The following is an 8,519-nucleotide window of genomic DNA, read 5'->3' on the forward strand; positions in this document are numbered from 1 at the left end:
ACGGACATTGTGAGCATGTTAGCATACTAAAGTTAGCATTTAGCCTAACCTTCAGCCTCACAGAGCAAATACAAATTCAATGAGCAGATGAAACAAACATCTGAGTTTTTGCAGTAATCTGTAAAACAGATCAGAGTGTTTCATTATAGCATTAATGCGTATGTGTACAGCATCTTTGTGTCTTTGTATTCGTAACTTTGTGTCTGTGTTTGGCTGTTGACTCTAATTAGTGCTAATTAGCTAATGTTTTCATGCAGACAATCAGCAGACAGGAACGGTTCAGGGATTTATTGGAGAGGTTGCTTACTGGCATAAAGTCCAAACAGAAGGAAAAGAGTCCAGCGGTGGCAGGGGGAGAGTACAGACATGAGTTCACGCTCCAGGTTTCAGAGGCTTGAAACTCTGATGACGTGGGCTGGGACGTGTAGAAATCTGCCGGTTATAAACTGCAGAGCTGACGAGGGGAAGTAGAAACAGCTGAGCAGGTGTAGGAGGAAAAGACCGAGGACATCTGGTGGACAGGTAGAGAATGACAGGTTTCACAGTGAAGTTTAACTATATTTAAAGGTGCAGTAATTGGCTGGGATAGTGTTTCGTGGCTCGTGCTCTACTTTCTGTTTGTTTTGCCATCACGACACTGAACAGCCATACATAGACAGCATCCAACAGCTCCATTCAGGCTTCTTCTTGCACTGTTTTGCCGTTTCTAAGCTCTCCAGCATACACTCGGTCTCTTTCCATGTGACACATGTTGTGCTTATGATGTATTGTTTTGTGTTTTAATAAATGTGTGCAAATCAATAAATCAGATGAATGGGACAGAGAGAAAGAATGTGACAGAACATTGGAAACATCATGTTGGCATGTTGACATTAGGATTTAGCTAAAAGCTCACAGAGCTGTTAGCAATATTTAAATATCGTTTCGATGCTCTCTTGGTATCTGTGAAGTACTTTGTAACTGCTGTTTTAAAACAGACTCCATAAATTCTTAATATTACTAAATACCATTATAGCAACTTAAATCTCTAAAGGCAGCCGAGTCTAAACATAATAAATGACTAGAGTACTTCTTTTCATACTCCCTGTTGAAGGCATTCTTCATGAGTTTGCTGCCAGCACAAAATAAACAAACTACATTTATTCTGTGACCGTTAACAGCTCACCCTTACTCTGCTTTTAATCACAGCTTACTGCTGATTTTATACCAACGAAAGGTCAGGAAAGCTTTGGCGGCCGCTCATAACTTAGGTCTGAATAAAGAGCCCTCAAAATGTAATTAGGTAGCTGTTACGTGATCAGTTGGCTGACATTTAACTATATACTCTAAGTGTAAAATGAAAAATAACCATAATTAATCACCAGCACACGTCTGGAGGCAGACGCAGCGGCTGTGTTGGCAGACCTCAAGTGTAATCAGATGGCAGGAGGAACGACAAGAGTGCTGCATTGGAGTGTAGCCACCTGCGACTTCTTATCTTATCTTCCTCAGATAAATGCTCCCGAAAGTGATCAAACATGCAGTGCTGTCTCTACTATCGATCATCTCTGTTCATGGCTTGTTTTTTCATAAACAGTTCACAGCCTTTCATGGCTCTTTACCAGCGCTCCCCAAAGAGGTGGAGGGAAAGTGAAGTGAATTAGTTTAATTACATCAAGTATCAGCCATATGTTTAAAAAGATGGAATTAATGCTGTAGTTTTCTGTGATGAGCAAATGCACTGCCTACCACTGCCTACCGCTCCCTACGACTCCCTACCACCCCAACAACTCCCAACAACTGCCTACCGCTCCCTACCACCCCCTACCACCCCAACGACTCCCAACAACTGCCTACCACTGCCTACCGCTCCCTACCACCCCAACGACTACCAACCGCTCCCTACCACCCTAACGACTCCCAACAACTGCCTACCGCTCCCTACCACCCTTACGACTCCCAACAACTCCCATGTGACTCAGTGACCCTCATGTGACACAACCCATCAGAGGTTAAATACCTGGAACTCCCCACTACTCAGTCAGAACTAGACGCTAAAGGAGACTAACGTCAGTTTTTGGTGCACTGGGAGTGAGACTGTGTTGTTAGTAGAGAGGGAGTGACAAATCTAAAGAAGGATAGGAAATAATGTTGTAACTTAAATATAAAAATTACATCGACCAAGTCAAAATGCTTATGTTATCATTAATTAAAATTAAAATATAATAACGGATATAAAAAAATAACAGATGAAATTCAAATGGTATTATAGAGAAAGACTGACAGCTATAATGTGAAGTAAAAGTCCTGCATTCATAAGTAAAAGTAGACAAGCATTCTCAGCATCATGTAGTTAAAGTATCAGCAGTAAAAGTACACATTTCCTTCAAATCATATTTGCTGTTGTAAATTATTTGTATGCAAACGTCATTTCTGGGAGACAGGAAACTGAATGGAGGAAAGCTTTTGCAGATATGAACTGACAACTTGCCACAGGTCAAATACTTTCAATACAAAGTAGGAGGTTAGGTCATGTGTATGTTTGGAGGTTAAATTTAAATACGCTGGCACCTTGGCGCTCTCTCAGAGAAACATCAGTGTGCAGGGAAGTGGCAGTTAGACAGTAAGTGCTGACATCATGAGCACGGTCACGGTTGGTTAGCGCTGTAGATTAAATATACATACAGATGTTCCTGATGTACAGCAGCTCTAACGCTGCGCCCCAGGGAACTGTCCAGGAAAGAAAGTCAGTTAGGTTTATTAGCCGGTGTTGTCCACTAAATTCTTGCTTGACAGAGTTGAGTGTTATTGATTTGCTTTAATATGATTCTGCTGAAAAAAGTAAGATGAATAAGACTAAAGAAATGATTATATGTGCCCAACAGAATTTTATAAACAGGCCCTGCTGTATTTGACAGACAATAAAAGGTACGTGTCCACTGGCAGCGTCGTTTCCACGTTTCCCATTCATTGTCATGCTGGGAGCGTTGCGGTGACTTTCGAGAGACGGGGGGTTGAGTTGTTCAATCTTCATATGCATAAAGTTGAATCCATGCTACTTTATGCAAACCAGGGACGTCCAGCTCGCCTCTTTGCCTCTGGAAATCTCTTTTAAAGTGACCGTGAAGACAGATTCAGACAGTTACAGATTATTTCTCACATCAGGTTTGTAAGCAAATGTCAATCAGCACCCCCTAAACTAGTGGACCAAAAATAAAATACCTACAGGTGTGGTGTGTAATCAGTAGTAAGCACACCGATCAGCTGGAATCACAGCTGCCTCGAGTGACAATCTGGCTCCAACATTCAAAGGTGAGCCTCATTGTTTCAACAGGATTGGAGGATGAGACAGGCTGCACGTCCAATTGGTGAGCTGCAGCATCAGGCAGGAAGTGGGAAGGACCGAACCCAGTCGGACCAATCCATGCCCGGAAACTGCACACAATACTTGGCATGATACAAACAAGAACAAACCTATATGACAGGAAAAAGGTGCCACCTACAGCCGTAACAAGGTTACATGCAAATATCCTTCAAAGGAGAATTAAAGAAGATATGTAAATATAAAAATAAATGGCCTTAGACTTCTGGGGGTTGTTTAAGAAAGTTAAGTAAGGAATGGTTTCGTACAAAAGTTAACTTTAAAAAACTCAACGTTGACACCAGGTTTTACACGGGACACGAATCTCACGCATTTGTTTGACCCATCCACCACGTTAGGAACGCAGTTTCAGTCTCCCTGCCACTTTCACCACGTCTTTAAAACCACAACCGTTACCTTCTCTGGTTTAGACATGAGCAGTGTTCAAATTATACTGTGAGTTTCGTGGGGGTACAGTATTTTTATAGATGACGTAATACACTCATTTGCATATTTATAACGTCATTACGCAATAATTTGCATAAAGCTTAGTAGTTGTGTCAGCAAGGTAGATAGTAAGAAATATAAAATTTTAGCCACATAATCACAAACTCACTATGGGAATTTATATTAAATTAAATTATGTAAAGTTGTCTCTCGTACCTACACCGGCCCCTGCACTCTGTCCCCCCTCCCCTACTACCTGCACATGGGAGGGGGGTTAGGGGGACTGCTCCTCCGTCACAGAACAGCAGAGAGAGGTGATTGTTTTGGCGGCCACAAGAGAGAACATTTGTCGCAACTAGTGACAAATCTGGAGTCTTTCTGTAGAAAAGACGCCCGATTTGTCGCTAGTCGCTTTTGTGAAAAAAAGTCGCTAAGGGGGTTTGAAAAGTCGCTAAATCTAGGGACAAAGTCGCTAAGTTGGCAACACAGTCTGAACGTACCAGAGAAATGGTACAGCCCAAAGGGGAGTGAGGGTTTGAAAATCCTATTTCATTACATTATTTCCTGAATTGTTGGTATGTGACGGTAATACTGCATTTAAATACATACAATTTTGGATAGGCTAACATTATATTTTATAAAAAATGTTCAGTACCCCCCAAACTATTATTTTCATCCCTTTTGGTAGGGTCCAAGTCTCATCTAGGGGGGTCGGACCCCCCCAATACACCCCATAATTCAAACAGTGGACATGAGGACGGAAAACGCTGCTGTTGGTCGTATTTTTTTTTTCAAACCACATCTGGCCCGTGACTGCAGACTTATTGTTTCTCTGGAGTTTCCATGTTTACTCGTTACTCGTGATTCTAATTAACGTCGTCAGAGCCCTGACACCCCGAGCCGACCTCAGATAACAAATGCAGACAAAGGCTGACTGATCAAACGCTTTGCCTCAGATCACCTCACGTTGGCCCGTCTGCAGCTAAAAGTTGCACATCACAGAGACATCTGACGGCCGGCCGACGGCTGACAATGTGCTCAGTATTCTCTGTTTGACATACAAACGAGAAAACTCAAACTAGCCTTTCATTTTCACATCACTGTGAAAATGGGTTGTGCTGCTGTCGAATGGTCAGAATACAAACTCAGTAAAGGACAGGGGTTCTTAAACGTATTACTCAAAGGTCCACAGGCCAGAGGTCTGGTAAGATCGGTGATTGTTGTTAACAAAGGCTACATTCAGACTGAAGGCCAAAGTGACCCTAATCCAATTTTGTTGCTCGTGTGATTTTTTTTTATGACAGCCCAAGTCCAATCTTTTCCAGTTCTGATTTGGGCCACTTTCATATGGTCCAAATCCAATGCAGTTACAGGTCTGGACAGTCGGATCAGAATTCATGCAACTCTGACGTCACTCTAAAAACAACCATTGTCACAATGCTGCGCTAGTGGGAATGAAGAACAGCGTGTAAGAATACTTAACTTGAAGGTTCGTATCGTAACCGGTCTGTGTTTCAAAGCGTATCAAAAACAAATGGACGAACACGGCTGTAGAAGGTGGCTGCAGTGTCAGAGAAGAGTTCAGAGTTTCTGTGAAAACCTATGTGGCCTCCATGCTGTGTGTGTGACGCAAACCGTTGTATTACTCTTTTACGGGTCACTTTAAGGCCGTGCCCAGTTCATACTTTAGTCTGAGATGGGCCACATTTAAAAAAAAAAACATTCAGGTGTAAAAACACTGAAACCGTTTTTCGGCTTGCCGTGTTATCAGTGTTATAAAAGTTTGTTCGTACAGTAGTCAGGGCTAAAATATACCGAAGCTTTGCATCTACAAGCAGCCAAATAGTTTACACTACAGTCTGCCAGACTGAAACACAACCCCAAAACTTACATCATTCTCAGTGAAGTCATAAAATACTTAGTAGATACTTCTCAAACATGTAGGCTAGTATCAGAAACATGACAAATAAACCAGAGCAACTCTGTAAAAGGTGTGTAATGACAAAGATTTGTGTTTATTTGACACAATATTCTCTCTGGTATAGAAAACATTAGAAATGGTAGGGTTAGGGTTAGGGTTAGGGTTAAGGTAAATAAAATATTTGCGGCGACAGCAGCGGGGTAACTGGTTTCGTGTCACGGCTGTCACGAGTTGCTAATCTTCAGGTTGACAGCCGCTGCTGTGAAGGACAACACCAAAGCTCTTCCCTCTTTACGTCAACTCTGTTGTTTTACCGGATCAATTATTCATCGTGTTGTTGAAGAAGAAGCTCGCAAGGTCGTACAACGCCTGCTTACAGAAACGCCTAAAGGAACACTCTGTGTGGATATGTTTCATCGCTTTCCTGCCGAGCAACAAGACGTGCGCTGTGTTTTTGTGACAGGTTTTCTTTGTAAAGTTTTGGGACAGAAGAGGTCTTGTACTTTATTCATTTTATGTTGAGGGGTGATGTATGTTTAATGTTTTAATTTACAAACCTTTGTGTTGTTTCATCCGCTTTGACTGTTATTGATTTGGCGTTATCAGTTGTCAGGGTTCCTACTTAGTCTGGATCAACGGAAGTACGTTGGATAAAGATAAACCCGACCATCATCATCCGGCGAAGCACCGATTGTCTGACTTCACGACAAGAACAACCTCCGCTACACGCTTAAAATGTCAAGTTCAGAAGAAGATGAGGATGGTGCAACAAGGCAGGCCTGCAGGGTTCTTTCAGGGAATGATTGTAAAAATGTAGAAAGGCAACTAAAACACACTCCACACTGAAGCCCCCTGTTTTATTTTAGGTGATTTTAATCATTGTAAACTTGAGCCTGCTTTACCAGGGTTTAATGAATATGTGGATTGTAATACCAGAGGTAAAAATAATCTTGACAAATGCTATGATAATGTTAAGAATGCATACACCGCTAAGGTTAAACCCCCTCTAGGATCTTCTGATCACAATGCTGTCCACTTAATCCCCATGTACAAGTCCCTGCTTAAAAGCAGCAAACCACAGGTCCAAACTGCATATATATATATATATATATATATATATATATATATATAGGATAATGATGGCATTGAAGGGTTAAAAGGCTGTTTCTCCTGTACCAACTGAGAACTCTTTCATAGCCTGGAGTTAGAGGCCACAAATGCTATCACTGATTACATAAACTTTTGTAAAGATAACATGTTACCACAAAAATTAATCACTAAGTACCCATATAACAAATCTTACATTTCCAAGGAAATTAAAGAGAGCATTGTAAAGAAAAAAAATAGCATTCAAAAGAGGGGACCTTGTAAGTATGAAAATTATGCAGAAAGAACTTAATCACAAATTAAGGACAGCTAGATGTAAGGAGAGAGAAAAATTGGAATCCCACTGTTTGACTATGAACCATAAGAAACCATGTGATTCTGTAAAAGCCACGACAAACATGGCACCAACTAAGAGGTGTATTAATGTGATATATGAGAGGGATACAGCAAATGATTTGAATATTTGTTTTCTGTAGATTCAAAACAAGAGACTCCTCAAGAGCAAAAATCAGCTCTGGATGGTGTACCTGCATTGAACTGTCCCTCCAGGATTTCGCTATGTCGCGATCGCACCAATTCTCGCGAATTCAACCAATCACCGTGACTTTGGTGCGACTCACAATTTTGATCAATAACCGGAGTTCCCCGGGACTTCAACCATCCCAGCCGTCCCACGCGCCAGACTTTACGTCAGTATAATGTGACTCTGACAGCCAATGACCAAGCGAGAATGAGAGAGAGCTTGTTTCCGATATGAAGACGAGACTCGAACATCTCACATTTACCAACAAAACGTACAACAAAAGACCGTACAAAACATTTCAGACCCTCCTGCAAACCTGTATACATCCTGAGCCTTTTTACTTACTAGGAAAACTCAGCCCAGAGTAGTTTTATTCTCCCCGAAACAAATTTCATTTGTATTTTTAAAGAACTATAAAAAAAAACGAAACTTTTTTTTGCAACTTTCACTGTCTCCCGCAACTTAATTGCAACAAACATACAAAAGACATCACAACTTTTATTGCGATCTTTTACAAAAGCTCCCGCAAAATCAGGCATTTTGGGCTGCAACAATTTCAAATAAAGGCCGAAATCCTGGAGGGACTGATAGAACTCCGTGGAAATCTCCACTGACCACCATGTTGTGGAGAGACTTTTTTCATGCATCTGCCCCAGGAAGGCCTCTGGACCGGATGGCATCTCTGGGCGCCTATTGAAATCTTGCAGTAAAGAGCTGGCAGAGGCATGGTGCCCCATGTTCCAGAAGTCTCTAGACATTCACTCTGGTCCCTCTATCTGGAAAAACTTTACTATTATTCCCGTACCTAAAAAAGTCAGTTGTCAGTAGTCTTTTAGATCCCTTTGAGTTTGCATATAAGAGTAACAGAAGCACAGATGACGCCATCATTGCTGTGACACATTAACAGACATTTAGATGATTCTACCTCATACGCACGCCTCCTATTCGTTGATTTTAGCTCTGCTTTTAATACACTGCAGCCACATCTGTTAATTAAGAGGCTGAATGGTTTTCAATTACACCCCCTTATTATCAAATGGTATCATTCATTCTTAACCAATCATAGACAGCAGGTCAGCGTTAATGGGACTCTATCTGAAACTAAAATTTTGAGCACAGGAGCCCCCCAGGGCTGTGTCAGCTCACCTGTCCTTTTCACTTAATACACAGATGAGTGTAGA

Source organism: Perca flavescens, chromosome 4, assembly GCF_004354835.1.
Source record: "Perca flavescens isolate YP-PL-M2 chromosome 4, PFLA_1.0, whole genome shotgun sequence".
NCBI lineage: Eukaryota > Metazoa > Chordata > Actinopteri > Perciformes > Percidae > Perca > Perca flavescens.